Raw genomic sequence first — 19,896 nt, forward strand, 5'->3', positions numbered from 1 at the left:
TTTTTATCTTTCTGGAGTTGATGGGAATTCCTGAGCTGAGGACTAGATTGTTTCTCTACTTAGAAAGCAGTGTTTCCACCTTTGTCGTAAACGTTAGCTGTAACGTCACACGTGTGCTATTCAGAAGTTGTCAGACTAACCTTGTATAAAACCTTTCCTTTGTATAGAGTTACCATCTGTGCAAATTCATAACTGATTTGCAATTGGGATCTGCAGCTGGCAAATCTACCTGTTTCCAACTCCTGGATATAAGCCAACTAATGTACATCAGGTGTAGTATATATGCCTGAAAGTAGTCCTACTGGAATCAAGTCATGCACTTAAAAAGTGGCGTGGAGTTGGGATCTGGAGTGACAAAGCTACATTCTCATCTATTCATATATTTTGGATCCTAAGTATTGTTCTACCTGAAAACGTACTTTTGTTCGGAAAAAGCAGTGTGTGTTGTGGAGATGGTGTCCATTCATATTAGCATAGCTCAGGTACAAGAAATATTTTTAGTAGGAGGCATGCTACAAAATGCTGCCTCTAGGTGACACTTGCTAACCATCCCCAATGCTATTGAATATTGATCTAAATGAGTTTCTATCTATTTTAGAAAAGAAAAGAATGCACAGCTGAGAGAAAAGCAATTGCAACGTATTTGGTAAAATTCAGTTTTATGCGTGCATTCAGCGCTGGGGTGGTGGTAAATATAGAAGAGAGGACTAAAGACAATGTGCCCTTTCTGAAATGAAGAAAACACAAGCATGGCTTTCTCTTGTAATCTTCCACTTCCCAAAGAGCTTGGCCTTAAAAGTTTCATCCCCCCCACTCCCTTCTTGCATAGAAGAAAACCAGCCTTGCATTCAGAGTTTTTAGAGACTCATTGACTCAATAATTCTTTTAAAGTTATTTCAGTATATAATACTAAATATATACCTTAACCTATGCTGTATTAAATTCAAATTTAATTTTAAGCTGGTTTATTAAAAGGAAAAACATAATTATAAAAAAAATACTATTTAAATAAAAACATCCATTTTTTAATTGATTTTTATCCATTCTGGTAACAACAGAGCAGTAGTGATGAAGCCTTGCAGCTGGCAAGATACTGAAAGTAAGATAAAGCTACTTGTGGCCTTGGCCAAGTGTGTAGGGTGGAGGGAGAGGTATAGATGTTTTAACCCAGCTATAAGCGTGCTATGAAAGTCTTATTGCAAGTGCTGCGTGTCTATGTGACAGTTTATGCAGTTGAAGGCCAGAATGGAGTGACTCTGGCTTGCATGTCATAGTCCTTTAATTTCAATCCTTGTATTGAGTAACCTGGTAATTTTACATGACACACAATCTGGTGGCATTGTCATGTAAAAAGAACTCGATAACCTTTACTGAAAAGTCTTTCATGCACTAGGAATTCATCCACCTGAATTTACAAGCAACTAAGCTGCCAACAGGTTCCAAGGCTGTATCAAGACAAGTATTCAGAGCAAGACCAGAGAAGTATTAATTAATACCACCTACAAGCCCTTGGGAAGACCTCATCTGGAAAGTGCATACAATTCAGATTACTGCTTTTTTAAATGGAAGTAGGATGAGCAGGAGAATGGAGGTCCTATTTTGAGGCGATTAAGAGTTTAGTCACCTAATTTAGTGGAAGAACAGCAGTAAATGGGACGGGGAGACAGTGGGCATGTCTTCATGTGCGCTTTATTGCATAGATTAATTTACTATGCAGTGAAGCCTCACCACCTACACATGAGTGACAACCGGGCGGGTGTAGACTAATTTACAGTGTCATTGGATAGTCCTGTCAGACACGGGTACTATTTATTTGATGACAGAATAAATTACTGTGCTTAAATGCATATGTAGGCGGTGATGCTGGGATTACTATACTCCAGTTCAAATTGCACCAGAGTTTATTCAGTCACATTAATTGCATCTGTAGACATACCCACCGTAAGTTAAGGCATGTTATTAGCTCAAGAGCAAATGGGTATAAATATAGGCTGGAAATTAGAAGGGAAGTCCTGGAGTAGCACTTCCATGGGAACAGAGGGGGCAAAAAAAACCCAAACTGCTTTTGAAGATATCCTTGATCAGCTGGGCTAGGGACAGAAGTTGCACACAAACCAGTTTAAGTGATCAGAAACTGGTTTAAACCTGTAACAGAACATAAATTCAGTGCACATAAATCAGCTTCAAAATGGCTGAAACCAGCTTAAGATAAACCTGGTTGAATGTAGTATCAGACTTAACTGATTTAAGCCTAACCAGTTTATGAAACTTCTGTCCCAGACCCCATCCTGGTTCAAGTTAAATCACAGTCCCCCAACATCCCAGCATGCTTTGCAGCCCTGAGCTGGGCTGTGCTGTCTGCAGGAGCAGAGCAGGGGTGACTTTGCCCCTGTGCTGTCTAGCTGGAGCAGTGACGGCTGGCTGACAAGGGGGTGGGCATATTGGGCCCTGGCAGGAGCAGAGCAGTCCCTGCTAGACTTCTCCCCACTGGTGTGGAGGGGGCGAGGGCATGGGACAGCAGGTTCAGGCAGAGGGGGATTAAACCCCGCTGCCTCCCGTCTGCCGCTGGCAGGGATCCCAGCTGGCAGGGATCCGCCTGACTGTTCCCCCCTGCTCATGGCTCAGCAAGGCCCAGGAGCACCAGAGCTCCCCTCCCAGTCAGGGAGTGATCCCACTGTGCCTTCCCAGCCACTGGGGCCAGGGTTTCACTTGAGGCAGCATAGGAGCAAAGGACAGACTGGAGGGAGGAAAGGGAACAAAACAGCCCCAAGCCCAGTTGGGGACATGCACAGAGGGATCGAGGTGGCAGCAGCTCCATCGTGGATGTGAGCCCCTCCAAACAAAGGGACCCAGGCTTTGGAGGGGTGAAGAAGGGGCTCGAGTGTGTCGGTGCTAGCCCAGAGCAGAGCCGAGCTGAGCATGCAGCTGGGGGAGCAGCTCCTGCCCGGCAGTCTCTTCCACCTGCTGGAGAGCAGTGCCCGGACCGGCCCCGGCCCTGGACTCTGCAGTGGCACAGGATCAGCCCCAAGCACTATTACCTGCATCCCCTGGGCTGCCGGGTGCTGAGGTGGGCATGCCCTGCTCACTTCCCCTTTGTGGCAGCAGCAGCACATGTATCAGGCACAGGGTGCTACCCCTACAGCTTCCCTGCCACTGCCACTGTCAGGGGGGCCTGCTCTGACTATTGGTAGGCGCTGCCCGCACTGCCGAACTACGGTTGACCACAGGGCGGGCAGACAGCGGTGGCAGAGAAGCTGTAGGGGTGGCCTCCTGCACCTGGCACCTGGTACACGGGGCTGTGCTGTGCCAGGTAGGGGAAAAGTGAGCAGTGCGTGCCCAACTCAGCACCCACTGGCCTGGGGCACACAGATAATAGCTTTTGGGGCTGAGGGGGTGAGTCTGCACCATGCGTGCCACTGCAGGGGCCAGGGCCAGCCCAGATGCCGCTCTAGCGAGTAGAAGGGGTCTCTAGGCAGGACCTGCTTCCCCAGCTGCATGCTCGACTCGGCTCTGCCAGGGCTAGTGCCGACACACTTGAGCCCCTTCCCTCCCCCGCCACCCGGGTCCCTCTGCTCGGCAAGGCTCACAATGAGGCTGGAGCTGCCACTGTCACGGTCCCTCTGTGCATGTCCCCACCTGGGATTGGGGCCGTTTCACTCCCCTTCCTCCCCCTATCTGACCTTTGCTCCTGGGCTGCCCCAACCGAAACCCTGGCCCTGGTGGCTGGGAAGGCGCAGCCAGATTGCCCCCGGGCTGGGAGGGGAGCTCTGGGGTCCTGGGCCATGCTGAGCCCGAGCAGGGGGAAAAGCCGAGCAGACCCTGGCTGGGCTCGTTGCAGGCAGGGGTGGGGGTTGAAACCCCTCTGCAGTCATACTCAGCCGGCCGGGGCATGGCCATGCCGCCCTGAGCTGGAGGCTCAGCTTCCCTCCAGCCTGAAGGAAAGGGAGACGTGCTTTAGCGTCTCCCGGCTTCTAGCCTGAGCCATTGCTGCATTTCTGGGATCAAAAGTGAATGTCTGTTCGCTTGCTTATGGGTTCAATTTACGCAGCTTAGACTAACCTGCACAGATTCAATTCAGTCTCGGGCTTTTTGAATATCTGTACTTGGTCCCTATGAAAGGCATTATATGTGGTGCCTACAAGAGCAGGGCTTGGGCTTGTTTTCCAGGAGGCCCTTCCAGTCCAGTGTTTCTGTGACACCTCTCAGCTGTCTTTCTCATAAATATAGCAGAGTGAGCGCTTCATGTCTCACGGTAAGGCACTTTCTCCAGCCCCGTCACTTCTCCACTTTTTCAATTTTAAGAACATAGGAAAACAAAGTTCTCAGACCCCTCATGTAGCATCAGTCTCAACTGTCCCTCACTCCCCTGTTCATTCAAAGATGAACCAAAATCCACCATAGCCCAGTTTGCTTGTGTTGCTAGTGCCGAGTTGTTTGCCCCCGTGATCCTTCAATCCTTTTTGAATAACCATATTCCAGACTCCAGGCCATTCCTAGGTACCGTACCACCTCATTAGAAACAACATCCAGTTATTACAAACCCACGCTTTTAAAAATCCCCACAGCCAGGATCATTTTTTCAGTACATTATGCAGCAATTGACTTAATCCTATTATAGCGGACACCTCCTTTTATTGAAGTTTTCTCCCAGTTCCATGGGGAATCGTTATAACCAGGTTACACTCCAACTAACTTTGCACTTGTCTGTATTAAAATGCATATGATTACTCGCTTTATAACATTAGTAGAAAAAAGTTCATCTCCCAGTCTAAAATAAAATGATATGCAAGTCCAGCTGGGAACATTCAGTTTGAGCACAAAGGCTTATTCAAGCATTCCTTCGCTCCAGAATAAGTTTCTTGGATCATGTCTCACTGATTCAGCTGTGATGACCTAGTTTTGTCTAGTGCTGAATCCACAGCACCCACACAAGCGTCTACTACTGGAGAACATTAGTTAATGGCTTGCACAAAGTAGACTACGTTCCTCCAGTCCTCGTTTCGAGTGTCTTTCACAAGTCCCTCCTGGTCCTAATCGCTTTGGACCTTAGATCCTTTCACTCTTTATCCAAGCTTCCCTCCAGCACCCTCAAGTCTTTCTCAGAGTTTACTCTGCACAAAAACAACCATGATATAGACACTTTTATTTTTTTTTATGTCCCAACGTGACCCTCTATTAATGAAATACATGACCATAGCCAATATGCAGGAACCTGGTATCTGAAATTAATAATTGGTTTGTAAAGTGTCATGAGATCCATAGATGTGCAGCCCTGAATCAATTTAGACAAAGGCTAATACCTAAGCAACAGGAAATTCTTGTATTGAAAATAAAATCAGCTTGAAATAGAGGGGGCTGAGCACAAACATGGGATTTTTCCAATGTATTTAAAATACTCTGCGTATGAATTTAGAAATGCCCTGCATCCTGCAGTCAGGATATTACTGTAGTTCATGAAGCCCTCTCCGGTATCAGTTGCATATATCAAGTCCCGATGACAGTAAATGCGGACTCAGTGGCCCTTTGCCAGGACCTCTTACTACTGTGTAGCATCTGTACGTGCCCATGCTTGCTACACAGCAAATCTGGCTAATCGCAAGTACATGTGCTACCTGCAAATGCAAATTTACTAGTAGCAAATTTGATTAGTAACAATGCAATAGCTCTTGTGCAGATGACTGCCTGGGAGTAAATCTGCTCCTGGTCAACCATCCACCAGGCAGCGGTCGAGTTTTCCTTACCCCCAGGAACTGCCTGCTGCCAGGGTGGGCTCTGCCACCGGAGCCTGGGCAGGGACTATGTCCCCCCCCACCCCAGCGGTAGGGAACTCCAAGCCCCTTGCTACTGGATGGCAATAGGGAAGCAGAGGTAGGAGACTGTTATCTCCCAACCCACGCTCTGCCGTTATGTTTGGGGAGCTAGGGGCTGGGTGATCCTTATCTCCCAGTGCCAGTCTCATGGTCATGAGTGCGGAGTTGGGCAGGGAACGGGCTGGGGAGCTTGTTCTCTGCTACCAATGGGTAGGCACACCATTTTGAAGGGGACAGTCAATTCCTCAGGGTTTAAGGTGATCTCTGGGTGTTGTAGATCGGAGTGAGACCCCGAAGAGATCACCATCCATCTATTGCAGGATTCTTGCACCTTATGTCGAGGTACTTGGTGTTGGCCACAGATAGGGCACTGGTTTAGATGGCCTTTGGGCCTTTTGACTTGCCATATTCTCTGTTCTCATAGTAATGATGTTGGAGAGACTTCATTCTGGATCCTGAAATGTTAAGCGGGATAAACTGCTTCTGTTGTATCTTTAGTAGTTAAACCCCTTCTGCAGGTAGTCGGTGAGACACTGGATCCAGGCAGCTGAAGGGGGCAGAGCCTCCCATGTTGAGGGCTAATAGACCCACACGTGTTTAAGATCCCAAATAGTGTGAACTGCAGAACAAGTGTTCAAGAGTATCCTTTGGGATCAGGAGGAGGCTGAAGGAGTCGGGGGGAGTATAGATCCTCTAATTCCAATTAACTGGGGAATCTCCATCTTTGGAGGATTTTAAGACCGAGCTAGACAAAGCCTTGGCTGGGATGATCTAGTTGGGGCTGGTCCTGCATTGAGCAGAGGGGTGGACTAGATGTGATCTCCTGAGGTCCTTTCCAACCTTATTTTTCTATGATTTTATGATCCTCTCCCTGGCTTCAGCAGCTCTCCCCTCTCTTTGGCCTTTGTGGCGAGAGCCACTCCCTGCGTTACTTCTCAGAGGCGCGGCGTCTACACAGGCGCCCGTGACAGCAGCAATTTGAGCCGGGCTGGAGGCGGCCCCCATCTGGCTGGGGTGGCTGGGCACAAAGTACACCTGCTGTCAGCATCTACATGTGCATTTCAGTGCAGTAAAATACTCCTCTGTAAGATAGTACTGTCCCTGACAGTGGAGTTAATTAGTTTACTGCGCTCTAATACCGGTGCATGTGTAGACTGTGATGCTTTACTGCAGAGCAAATTAGTCCACTCTGCAGTAAAGCACATGGGTAGGTGCACCCAGAGAGACCGTAACAATTAAATGTGCATAATCCTGTTTTGACATAAAGGAACCGAACTGGCCACTTCGACCCTGGATGAAGCACCCTTGCCCTGCCGCAGGCTCACGCACACAGCAGTTGCAGCCCCTCCCTTTTGACGCTGCTGCAAGAGTACAGATACCCACGCACAAAGCAGTTGCTCCAGGAAGAAGGATCCTAGCAGAGAGGGAGAGAGTCCATCACGGCGCTTCACTGCAGTACTCCCACACAGGCCCAGCCTCATTATCTTTATTGTCTGTATTGCCCCAGATCCTCTTGCATCCCCGAGGCTGTCTATCACCTGTTGCGGTGCCAGCGCATCTGACAACCGCAGCAGAGGACAGGCAGCGACTGTAAAAAAAAGTTGAAGCATGCTAACGAGCACATCTCACACACTGGGCTTCTTCTTTTCTTGCTAGCAGGCTTCTTCCAAGAACCACCCTTACAAATCTCAAAGCCATGCGGGAATTTGAGCGTAGTCCCTGCGCTAAGCCCGATCGCTTATAATGCTGGACCCCACGCGGTGCAAAGTGATGTTCCCTCTGGTTTTCCCTGCCTCCCAAGCAGAGATGTTCTGGCCGGGGCCTGCCCTGTCAAGCTCCTTGCTGGAAGCACCTTCCCTCGATTCACCAGGTCAAGGGAAACAGAATCCCTTTGGAAACATTTCAACCATGATTCAACTACTCTCACACGCGAGCTTAAAGAGTCACCAGAATCACGATCAAATCATGTTGGGGGACGTCTTGCCCAGAGGCTCTGTCTAATATCCAAGAGAAATAACTTGCCCTATTAGCCTCTAGGACTGCAAGCAAAGCTTTGAGAGCTTGGGCCAGACCCAACAGTCCACAGACGCTTAAGTTGACTCCAATAGAGATACCGCAATGCCGCAAAATTTGGGCCTACCTGTTACCATCGTGCCTGAGCCGCACATCTCAAGCTATGCCTGAGGCTGATTGGGATTCACAAATGTAGTCCTTGCACCTACGTTTTCTAAAGGACCTGGTCCAGAAGGCATGCCCAGGCCATGCTACAAACATCCCAATAGAACTGAATTTAGTATTAAAGACAAGCTGTAGCCACTTGCATTCAACAACCAAGCTGGAGGAGGAGGAGGAGGAAATGGTGGTGCCCATCTTTTACATAATAGCATTGTGGTTAGAGCACTTATCCCAGAACTGGGAGGACTGGGTTCTTGACCCTCATCCTGAGATTCACCTCCTACCTCCCACGAGAGTGCTGTGATCACTACTGGCCTACAGGCCAGGTGGGATGGAGGCACTCTCCACTCCGCGCCCATGGCTGGGCCCATTGCATAGAAACAAACACAAGATTTGGGGATCCAGAGGGAAGGACAGTAAAAGGAGGCAGAATGGCTGTAGCTGGGCAGTGAAAGCACTCTGCAAGGAGGGGAAATCCTGGGGTCTGATCCCCGCTTCCAGTACTGCTTATGCGTTTTCATTAAGGATGGATCTCCCACTTCGTGCAGATGTAACAGCTGCATGATCACAACCTGCATGGATAGCCTTTAATAGTGATACAACCATCACATCTGTCCATATGCTGCGCTAGAAGGAAAAAAGGGAGTGTGTTGAGTTTCCCATTGCCTGGCTTTGCTGGCTTCACGCAGCCTGCTGGCCCTTGTGAATCTTATTCTTGGAGACTTAAATCTCCCCATTCACCGCATGGGAAACTTTGACAAAACTTGGATTTAGAATCATAGAAAGTGAGGGTTGGAGGGACCTCAGGAGGTCACATCGAGTCCAACCCCCTGCTCCAAGCAGGACCGGCCCCAACTAGATCCCCAACCATCCCCAACTAAACCTGTGAATGCCACTTCCAGCCCCCTTGTGACCCCGGGGCCCAGTGCATTAGTGGATGCACTACAATGCCCGCGCAATATGGTGCCTGGCCTGAAGTAATTTATTTAATCCTTTAAAGAATTAAAGAATTTTTTTTGCAAAAATCGTGTTAGTCTAATAAAATATAGCATCTCTGCTACGAGTCCTGATTGCCTTTTAATGATTTAAGAGTTATTTGGAAAATGCAGGATGTGTTTTTTTGTTGCTCATGAGTCAATCCTTAAAATACAGGTTGGACTGGTATCCTTAAACTGCACTGTAAGGGCCTTTGCACACGTGACGAAGGGCCCTTGTACAAATGATGAAATTGCCCCTTTTAGTGGTTTCATGCCCCTTTTTAGCGGCTTAATGGCCCCTAATTGCATCACAGTGTACACATGTGGTGGCATATTGCAATTAAATTTCATCACAGTGTACATGTGCAGCGGCGTAATTTGATTGAGCTGACTTTTTTACATAGCAAAATAAAATTCATCCAATGTATTTTAGCTTGCTACATAACAAATAACAGTGATACATCTGGAGATGGCGGTGGAGACGGTGCACAGGGTGCTGGAAGCCCAGATGTGCTCAGAGAAGCTCAGGCTTGGTGGGCTTCCAGCACCCCATGCACCTTCCCCACAACTATATCTGGCTGCCAGCACACACAGCCACCCTCCTGCACTGCCCCAGGGGCAAGCCGGCTTGCTCCTGGGCAGTCCCAGGCAGCAGGAAGGTGGCGAGGACAGTGCAGGTGGCGAGGGAGCACGCGGCCGGCGGGTTGCCCCTGAGCTGCGGGGTCCCTGGTGCTTCCCTCCACAGTGGTGGCACCCGCTTGCTGACACCCCACCTGGGCGATCCCGGGGGCATCACCCCCACGGAGGGAATCACCCGGGCTCCCCTGCAGCTCAGGGGCTGCCCAGCCCGCTGGCAGCTTGCTCCTGGGCGTGGGAGATGTGGGCAGGCTCCAAGAGAAAAAAAAAGGGATCAGGTCCCTGCCACTTTTTTCTTCTCAGCAGAGCCTGCCCGCCACTGGGTCATGCAACCGCTAGCTGTGGGGGGCCTGGTGCTTCCCTCCGCAGTGGCAGAGCCCCCTGGGACTGCCTGGGTGGGCTGCTAGCAGGTGGGTGCTGTCTGGGGATGCCACCGCTGCAAAGGGAAGCATTAGGACCCCCTGACTGCTCAGGGCATGCTAGCAGCTCTCCCCACAGCTGTGGGAGAAACGGGCAGGCTCGGCAGGCAAGAGGGGGGAAGCATTGGGGCCCTCACTGCTTTCTTTTTCCCCCCTTCAGCGGAGCCTGCCTGCAGCGGGAGGTGGGGGGCTGGGAGGAGGAACATGAGCTGATGGGGGCCATCACTGTTCTGTCACAGTGACGGACGTCCCTAAATTGAAATGCAATTTCAATTTTTTAAAAAGTGCAATTAAAAACACACCATTTCACCTTAGGGAGAATGAAGCCCCGGCACGTGTACAAGCGCCCCAGGAGGGATGTGCCAGTTGCACTGCATTTACTTAGCAAGAGTTTGATTTCATTACTGCTTCTATGTCTCCTGTGAGGCAGCACTGGAAGACAACGGCCTGCCACACACATCCCTACCACAGGGACTCAGCATTGTCAAGCACTATAGTTTTATGAAGCTATTGGCTCACATCGTTACCAATATTTAGCTGAAAACAGCATATGTTTGGGACTAGTTTTATTCCAAACCCCACATGTGTTGCTAGGAACATTTTTGAAAGGCTGGCAATCGCTTCAAAACGTGTCTTACCAGTATATCTGAAATGGTGTCTGATTTTCTTCTGCAGTCTCTTCATTTGATGAGTCAAATTCGTTCATGTGCATTGTGTCCGGCTTCAGTATAAGAGAGTGTAAGTCAGGGGTGGGCAATTATTTTGGGTAGAGGGCCGCTTACTGAGTTTTGGCAAGCCATTGAGGGCCGCATGACAGGCAACCAGGGGCAGATAAATATTAATTTTCTAAATTTTTTAGGGGCCCCGCGTGCCGGATAGAATAGCTTGGCAGACTGCATCTGGCCCGTGGGCCGCATTTTGCCCGCCCATGGTGTAAGTGCTATGAGGAATTAGGTCTTCCTCAAAGTGTTCGTTCCCCAAAATACTCATCTACGTATGCACACAGTCACTTGGGGCTGACATCTGAATGTCTGAGTCCCCTCTCCTAAGATGTTAAAGCAGATAAAGGGTTTCTTCACTAGAAGTCGATCGCCATTCATATAAATAAAGCAACTTCCAGGGCAACTTCCGATAAGAACACTAGAAGAGCGTAATAATTCAGTCTTAACCAGAGATAGCAACATTACTGAAAGCTAGCAATCATCTACATTATCAGCCATATAAACTACAGACAAACAAGTATCTATCCAAATGCCCACTGGTGTATACAATCAGTTCATTCATCATCAGATTTCAGACAGCAGCACCGGATTCTTCCAAAACCCAAATCCAGTAAACCCAACTTTTTACAACTCTTGTCACTCTGATGTATTTATGCAAACATCATATATCATGAACACTATAAGACGTGAGATTCATGTGCTAGAAACATCAGGCTTCAATTCCAGGTTCTGAATGCAAATCTGACTGTCTTTTTTTCCTGAAAGGTCCTGCGAACATCCTTCGTACAAACAAGGTTCTCATCCTTCTTATTTTCCAACCTGTTTAAGAGCAGTTTAAAAACTCAGAGAGGGCGTAATTGTGATTTAAAGAGACTACTGCTAGTGGGTGGAGTTTGATGTTGCAAAAAAGGGAGCGGTGAATGGTTAAGCGCTGGTAAGCTAGAATTTAGAAAGCAGGTAGGGCACTTGGTAATCTGCATGCGGCTGGCTATCTTATTTATTGGACAATATTCTGGTCCTGAGCCTACAAGGCGGTCCTCCTGCATCCTAGCTGCAAATGGGCTGGGGACTGGAATAGGACTGCTGCACATGTGTGGTTTGTTAACCGGTCAGGATGAGACATCATCTCAGGGGCTGTACCTAATTATGAAGAAAGTGATAGGAAACAAGTCACTAAATGGATCAGAGTAATGGAAAACTAATCCATATAAAGCAAGATCTCTAGAAGAGGGGAAGGTTTTGGGATCAAATTGAAACGCAGAAAATATTTGCTTGGATTCTTCATGATCAGAAGTGCAAATGAAGTTCTCTCTCAAAAGAGAAGATGGGAATATCAGTTAACTGGGTGATCCCACAAGTGAGATATTTTCAATGCTATTGTCATCAAAATATAATCAGTCATTTGATAACTGAAATTTGTTCCACCCCTTCCAAAAGCCGTTTCCCAACAAATTCAGAGGCAGCCCCTGTTCATCTTTGTCATTCAAAGTTCAATCGGCAATCGCATCGTTGCAATCACTGAAAAGCAGAGTGAAGCTAGCCCACTGACCTCAGTCTAGCAGCAAATGAGAAATTTAAAAGACAATTTAAGAACTGAAGAGCCCAATACATTTTTCTCCAGACAGATTTGAATTTACAGTCCACTAACAGATACCGCTACAATCAGTCGCAACATTCAAGCAAGATGGGGCACCGAGAATGACCCAATAACATCTATGAATGTCAAACAGGAAAGGGACATCTATTTTGTGTAACAGATGCTATATCTAAAAAGAAAACGCCAGAATACTGCATTCGCATCAATGAAAACACCGCCTAAAAAGTAGAGAAAGAAAGAAGGGCAGTATGGTTCTGTTTGCTCAAAAAATTAGATTTGGACCACAAACTTTGCAGCATTTTCATCTTCAGCTTTGACCAGACAAGCATTTATCACACACTTTATTTCTTGTTAACCAAATATTGATGCCTACTCACAGGCCTCGGGTACATGATAGAGGTTTTTCCTATCACTACCAGCATTGCCTTGACTTATTGACTAAAAAAAATGAAGGCTGCATCAATGCCCCAACCAACATTTGCTGGGACACTCGGGGATGGGGGCAATGGAAAGAGAGACAATCTCGACTGAACTGAAGACGCTACCGAATGTTTCCAATGTTAGTATGACAACATCTGGGTGTCAGACATTAGACCAAAAGGCCAAAAATGGGGAAAAGGGAAGACTGGCTGAAATGCTGAGATCCTGAAACGCCTTTGCCTTTCAATAATTTAAAATGCCAGATTGACATCTACTTGTGAAGTGGATTGTAAGGGAAAACATCAATGAATGGTTGAATTCAAAATGTCAGTGTTCATGATTTGCACTTCTGTCTAGCCAACTCTGCATCAAGCAGATTCAGACTGGCTTGGTTAAAACGGTAACGCATTGCTAGTGTTGAAAAAGCAAGTTGGTTATGATAAATTAACTAAGAGCAGAAGTCAATCAGCGTACCAAGTGAATCGCGTGGCATACATTGAATTCACAAAAATCTTTGTATATTTTTGCCCATGTTCCTACAGGGTGTTTGATCTGGTTGAAGAAAAAAATAAAAACATTTATTGTGGACCTAAGTCACTGACTTCAAAATAACGACTCCACCTGTTAAAAGAAAGTGCATAGCAATCTTACATTAACCAGAAGAATTTGATCGAACTGCACATTGTGCAGATGTATCCCTTTGTTTTGAGACAAGTGTAATCAGTCATTTCTGCAGGACTCTTCAAATATATTTGAGATGGACACAATTGTTTGGAAAAGCAACAATCTGGATAGAAGAGGCTCTAAGCCAGGGGCGGGCAATTATTTTGGGCAGAGAGCCACTTACTGAGTTTTGGTAAGCCATTGAGGGCCAGAGGACAGGCAGCCAGGGGCAGATAAATATTAATTTTCTAATTTTTTTAGTGGACCCGCGGGCCAGATAGAATGGCCCAGTGGGCCGGGCCGCATCAGGCCCACGGGCCACATTTTGCCCACCCCTGTCCTAAGCCATCCGTTTGCCCGTGCGCATCAGGACATCTGCGGCAAGAAAGCAGTTCTTGGTCTCCCTGTTCAGATGGCAGAGGATACTTCTGGAAACCCACCGCCTGCCAGCCCTGGTTAGCTAAGAGTCACGGCATCATACAAGAGCAGGGCTGGCAGGGCCCTCAGATCACATCCAGTCCAACCCTGTGCTCAAGGCAGGATTGTCCCATCTGACCCCTCCATGGCCGCCCCCCAACCACTGATTGCCAGTTATTATCCCTGTCAATGGGAATGCACGTTATACTGTATACTTATCCATAAAAGTAAGTTGTTGGCTGTAGCCGTGTTGGTGTAAGAAAATGAAAGCTGGAAAGAAACCAGCTATAGAGGTGTTACACATTTTCAAGCACTAACTTTATAGCTGGAGAGACATTTTTATTGTGTAACAATGACTTGGCATATGTGGCTGTCTACATTTATTGCGTGACTCACCAGTCAATCGCATAATATATGCAGTGTTGCCAACTCTCATGATGTTTGGTGTTGTTCTTAAAGTCTGCTTCAGGAATGTGGAAAACTTAGCTCTTTCTTAAGGATGACACGCAAATTCTTTCTTTCTTTCTTTCTTTGCTCGCTTCGGCAGCACATATACTAAAATTGGAACGATACAGAGAAGATTAGCATGGCCCCTGCGCAAGGATGACACGCAAATTCGTGACGCAAATTCTTTCTTTCTTTGAGAGCTTGCTAGCCTGGTGGGGAGAGTGCTGGCTTAGAGCCTTGGTATCATGGGTTCAAATCCCACCCTGGCACTGTGAGAAAGTACCCTGAATAAACTGGTCTGTGGAAAAGTTCTTTCTTTCTTTCTATATATATATATATATATATATATAAAAGAAAGGTAATATTTTCATATTCCTGAAGCATAGACTTTAAGAACAACATCAAAAATCATAAGAGTTGGCAATACTGTATACATGGAGAAAGGGTCCTGGGACTCAGGGGTTCAGAGGAAAGGAGGGCTGGAAGGGAGGGACCCTCAGGTCACATCTAGTTCAACTCCCTGATTGAGGCAGGATCATCCCTGACTGACCCCCCTCCCCCCCCAGTCAAGTGTCCACCTTTGAAGATTATCACCCCGCCACACAGTTATATTAAAGCCAGATAGAAACTAGCTAAAGAGTTGTTATACATTGGGCACGTCTACACAAGATGTTTACTGTGGTTACCTAATTAGCTCCACAATAAACGTCTCAGCATCTACACATGTAGTGCTATTAGGAGGGAGTAAACTAATAACACCACCATAGGTTAGTACTTGTAAATACAAGTGCTATCCTGTGGCAGAGTTTTTTTATTCCACAGCAACACGTGTAGAAGCTGACAGGGCTGGCTGGGGCATGCTCTAAAGCACCTTCAAGCCCCAGCCAGCCCCTCCACAGCATGCTGAGCTGGGTTGGAGCAGCCCCAGGCTAGCAAGCTAATTCCCCCCTTACCACATGCCAGCTGGGGCTGCTCCAGCCAGGCTCAACATGCTGCGGTCCCAGGTGCACGTTCAAATGCAGTGCCCAGGAGCAATAAACTCCAGTGCGAGATGCAACCATTTTCAAGCACTAACTTTAGAGCTGGTCAGCTCTTTTTATAGCTGGAGAGCCATTTTTGTCATCTGATAATGACCTTGCACGTGTGGCTAGTCTACCTTTATTGTACAATGCACTAGTTAATTGTGATTATGACTTTGTACCTGGACTTGCTTACATTTATCCTGCAGTTCACCAGTTAATTACATGATAATGACTTTGCACCTGTGACAGTCTACATTTATTGCGCAGTTCACACTCAATTGAGTAATATACATAATGTGTAACACGGGCCCTGAGAGTCAGGGGTTCACAGGGAAGCAGGGCTGGAAGGGAAGGACCACGTAACATAGAGAAGCCACACCATGAGCCATGCAACAGCCACTTCCACAGCCCGCTGTGACCCACGCTGGACCTGAGCTCCCTCCCTTCCCCCACCCCAGCGCAACATGGCGCACCACTATCCCCTCCAGGCACCGACAACCACCCCCTCCCAGGCAGCTGCCATTTGAACAGGCTTCCACAATGACCTCTGGGCAGCTGAGGGCACTCATTGGGTGCTCCCTCCATACTGTCAGCCAATCACGCTTATGGCAGAGACAAGCAAACCCCGCCCCCTGCCAGCATGGAGGGGAAGGAGTGGGTGAATTTTGCCTCCTTCCTGAAAGTTCCCTTCTCATTGGTTCAGGGTGAAGGGCTTTGAAATAGGCGTGTGCACTGGTTGCCTAGGGCGTGGACTGTGTACCCAAAGAACCCTGCCTGCCTATGTCCTTACACCAACATGGCTACAACCAACAACCCTTCTTTACTTGTAACGTTGTGTTGAAAACAGCAAGTTTGGAGCTCAGTGGAATGAGGGTGCAATCCATAACAATCGTGTAACCTCTTGAATTGCACACAAATGTCCCTTTTAGATTGGTCGCTATGACTAGTGATTAAGGTTGCTATTATTTGGTCTAATAAAAGATATCACGTTTACCCAAAGTGCCTTGTCTACAAGTCAAGAAGGCCTTCATTGCCTTGGTGGCAAATGGTGGTTGAGCAGCTCCACTGTGGGAGAGTAAAAATAGTTTTGTAGGAATGTTAACAACGACAGCTTTCATTAACGTCCTGCATAGGTGCTAGAAGTCTCCAGTGGTTTTGGTATGGGATTTGGAGGAGCACAAGACTGAAATGTGGAGGGCGCTTTATTTACAATAAACATCTCCCCAGATGCAAGCCTTTTTGATGCTGTATATTCACTGATCAAAAACAAAGTCCACAGATTGCCAGTTATTGTCCCTGTCAATGGGAATGTACTTTATATACTTACCCATGAAAGAATCCTCAAGCTCCTCCAGATTTTGTGTCAGAGACACCAAAGCCTGCTTTTATGAAGAGGAACCTAGATCAACTTGAGATAGGAACTTACCACAGCATTGCTTTCATATATCCAGACACTGCTACCATTAAATCCTTAAATATAATTGCAGAAAGAAGGATATCAGTGTTACCTGTTGTGGATGAGTCTGAAAAGGTTGAAGATATGTATTCCAAATTTGATGTAATACATTTTGCTGCTGAAAACCCCAATAATAGCTATCACAGGGATGCAAGCTCTACAGCACCGTTCTCAGTATTTTTAAGGTGTTTTTAATAGATTTATAGATGCTAGGGTTGGAAGGGACCTCAACAGGTCATTGAGTCCGACCCCCGTTGTGAAGTGCAATATGCTGGAAACACTGGAGACCACTGTGGATAGAGTAGTGAAGGCTGAGGTTTGCTGTTTGGTCACTCCACTGCTAGGGTATTGCTGGTGCTCATTGCCTGCCCACTGCAGTCACATGAGCTCAGGTAGTGGGGGAGATGCTGGTGGAGCTGGCACAGCGGGGTGGGCTGCTGAGCCTGGCTCTGGTACAGCAACAGCCAGTGCAGCCACTGCGGGTCAATACGACAATGTGGAGATTGATGAGCTGGGCAAGGTGCTCGTACTTATGCTGGCTCAGGGCTGCCTGGCCACCACCGAGTGGGATGGCTATGACCCACAGAAACTCTACACCTTGGTTCTTACTGACCCAGATGTTCCCAGCAGGAAGGATCTGAAATTTAGGGAATGGCATCACTTCCTTGTGACCAACATGAAAAGAAATGACTTCAAAAGTAAGAAAGTCCTGTCTGACTGTGTTGGCTCTGGACCTCCCAAAGGAACAGGCCCTCGCTGGTATGTGTGGCTGGCTTATGAGCAGCTGCACCAGTTGGGCTGTGATGAACCCATTCTGTCTAACTGATTTGGTGGCCATCATGGAAAATTCAAAGTGGCTTTATTTCGCAAGAAGTACAAGCTGGGACCTCCAGTGGCAGGCATTTGCTACCAGGCAGAGTATGATGACTGTGTCCAAGCTCTGTGGGCAACTGCCTGGGAAGAAGGGGCAGGTGTCCCCTCCTCACCTTCTCAAACCCCATCCTCTGGAATAAGTGTTTTCTGGAGAGGGAGATAGATGTACAACCTTCCCTTAGAAGACAAGTTTTGCCCACATAAAGTCTCAGTAACTTAGGCCAAGTAAGTACAGTCAAAAAGCCTGAGGCTGAATCGATTCAGTTTTTGCAGGTTAGTCTAAGATATTAAACAGAGAAACAACTGGACACACATTCACTTTTGATTCAGGAAATGCAGCCACATACCAGCAGTGGCTCATGCCCTAAGCTGGGGGGTAATACAGCACGGCTCTCTGGAATATAGCCAGCCTGGGCTGTGTTAGTCCCTGAGGTCTCTAGGATTTTGAGTCCAGAATCACAGTAGCAAGACTCTGCAGAATTGCTCATCACTTCCTCTTCCTGCTTTGAGGTGCCTCTGGGATTTCTAGTCCACAGTCGCACACAACAGTAAGTTTTTGACAGGGCAGCTCTGTACTTGGGGGGAGGGAAGTTTAACCCCCCTCCCTGGCCTCAGACTCCAGCCCCTCCCCAGCCCTTCTCTGCTGGAGCAGACAGCCCAGCTCACCTCTGCCCAGGGCTGGAAAGCATGATGGGATGCTGCAGGACTGTGATTTAACTTGAATGAGGAATGGGTCTGGGACAGAAGTTTCATAAACTGGTTTAACCTAAATCAGTTCAGTCTGATACTACATTCAACCAGGTTTATCTTAAGCTGGTTTCAGCCATTTTGAAACTGGTTTATGTGCACTGAACTTCTGTTTTATTACAGGTTTAAACCAGTTTCTGACCACTTAAACCGGTTTATGTGCAACTTCTGTCCCTAGCCTCAATGTTTAATTAGAGCGACTTCCTCCACCTGTCCCAGGTACTCTTGGGAGACTGCTGTTTTCTTTACTTGCTCTACATAAACAGCAACTGAGTGGAAACAGGCCTGTAACACCTGTATGCCTCCCCCCATGTGAACCTGCTTAATTTTCCTTCCCTAATCACTGGTGCATGACCTCAGGCACCTGAATGTCTTTTGAAGACTTGGGCCCAAATTCCAGATTGTTACATGTTTTCAGCCTTTTAGGACCTGGGCCTTAGTGGCTTGCAGCAAGGGATCTCTACTCAGACAGATCTGAAAAGGCAAAGGAGACATTGTAGACCCTGTGTGGATATCCCTTTGCTCACTTTTGCCCAAGGGTGTGAGTGCACCAGCACAGATTGACTGCTAAGTGAAATGCTTAGAATTGCTGAATTAAGTTGGTCTAATAAAAGATATCAGATTCACCCCAAGAACCATGTCTGCGTTGAATTGCTGATGCCTCCTGAAAAGCCTGCATCTCAGAAGCCAGGAGACGGAGACTATGGTGCCTCTTCCCTCTTGACAAAGGTAATCTGAGGTTTTCGGTAAGAACTAATCTGTACTTGCATCCTACTACAGTCATGACCTAATGAACCTAATGACACCGTAAACTGCACAAGTGGATGAGATATTTGACTTGGCAAATAGCAGAAAAGCAAAAACTCTGCCTGCTTCTGTGTAGGCGGTCCACCTACAGTACCAGGAGAAAGATGTTCACAGTCATTAGTGAAATGTGCTCTGTGTTAAGCAGGTGCCGGTGAAAGAGCAATTTCTTTACTAAAGTTGGTGTCAGTGGGCTTGATTCTTTAAGGAGGCTGCCCCAGTGTTTCATGAGCAGTATTAATCTGGCCCTGTTCTGTGGTTTGATTTTTCTACACTGAGCACAAGAAGGGGACAAGACTAATACTGGAAAGTTTCTTTGAACTTGACTCTTGCTGGCCTTTCTGGGGGGTTACAAACCGTACTTGCGTTCTGCACAAGTTGGGTCGTAATGCAATGTTCATTTTGCTGCTTTTCAATTGAATGAACTGTCTGGTGGTAGCGAACGAAGCAGATGGCTTTATGGGCAATGCATCATCTCCCTCTATGACATTTTGGAGGCTTTGGTGCTCGTGCCAGCAGGCATCAAACAAAAGGAGAGTGAAGCTGAATGACTGCTGTATGAGCCTTTGTAGGAGCACTTGAACAGAGTTTCTCAAGCATGTCTCAACACTGACTGCATTAGAAAAGAGCAGAATAGTGGAGTATGTGCATTGGCAGGAGCGTACATGTTAGTTAAGATGTAGGCTTGTATTTCAAAACGCCTTCAAAACT

At 47.3% G+C, this 19,896-nt stretch overlaps 1 non-coding gene and 2 pseudogenes across 1 annotated transcript; all 3 read left to right on the forward strand.

Moving 5' to 3' along the window:
• Positions 1-14,367: 14,367 nt before the first annotated feature.
• Positions 14,368-14,474, forward strand: LOC132248916 (U6 spliceosomal RNA). The gene has a single exon (XR_009460389.1). It is a non-coding gene; the product is annotated as a U6 spliceosomal RNA (small nuclear RNA).
• Positions 14,475-15,945: 1,471 nt separating this feature from the next.
• LOC102576807 (5'-AMP-activated protein kinase subunit gamma-2-like) lies at positions 15,946-16,956 on the forward strand (annotated as a pseudogene).
• Positions 16,957-17,165: 209 nt separating this feature from the next.
• LOC102575880 (phosphatidylethanolamine-binding protein 1-like) lies at positions 17,166-17,774 on the forward strand (annotated as a pseudogene).
• The last annotated feature ends 2,122 nt before the right edge of the window (positions 17,775-19,896 follow it).

Source organism: Alligator mississippiensis, chromosome 2, assembly GCF_030867095.1.
Source record: "Alligator mississippiensis isolate rAllMis1 chromosome 2, rAllMis1, whole genome shotgun sequence".
NCBI classification, from domain to species: Eukaryota; Metazoa; Chordata; order Crocodylia; family Alligatoridae; genus Alligator; species Alligator mississippiensis.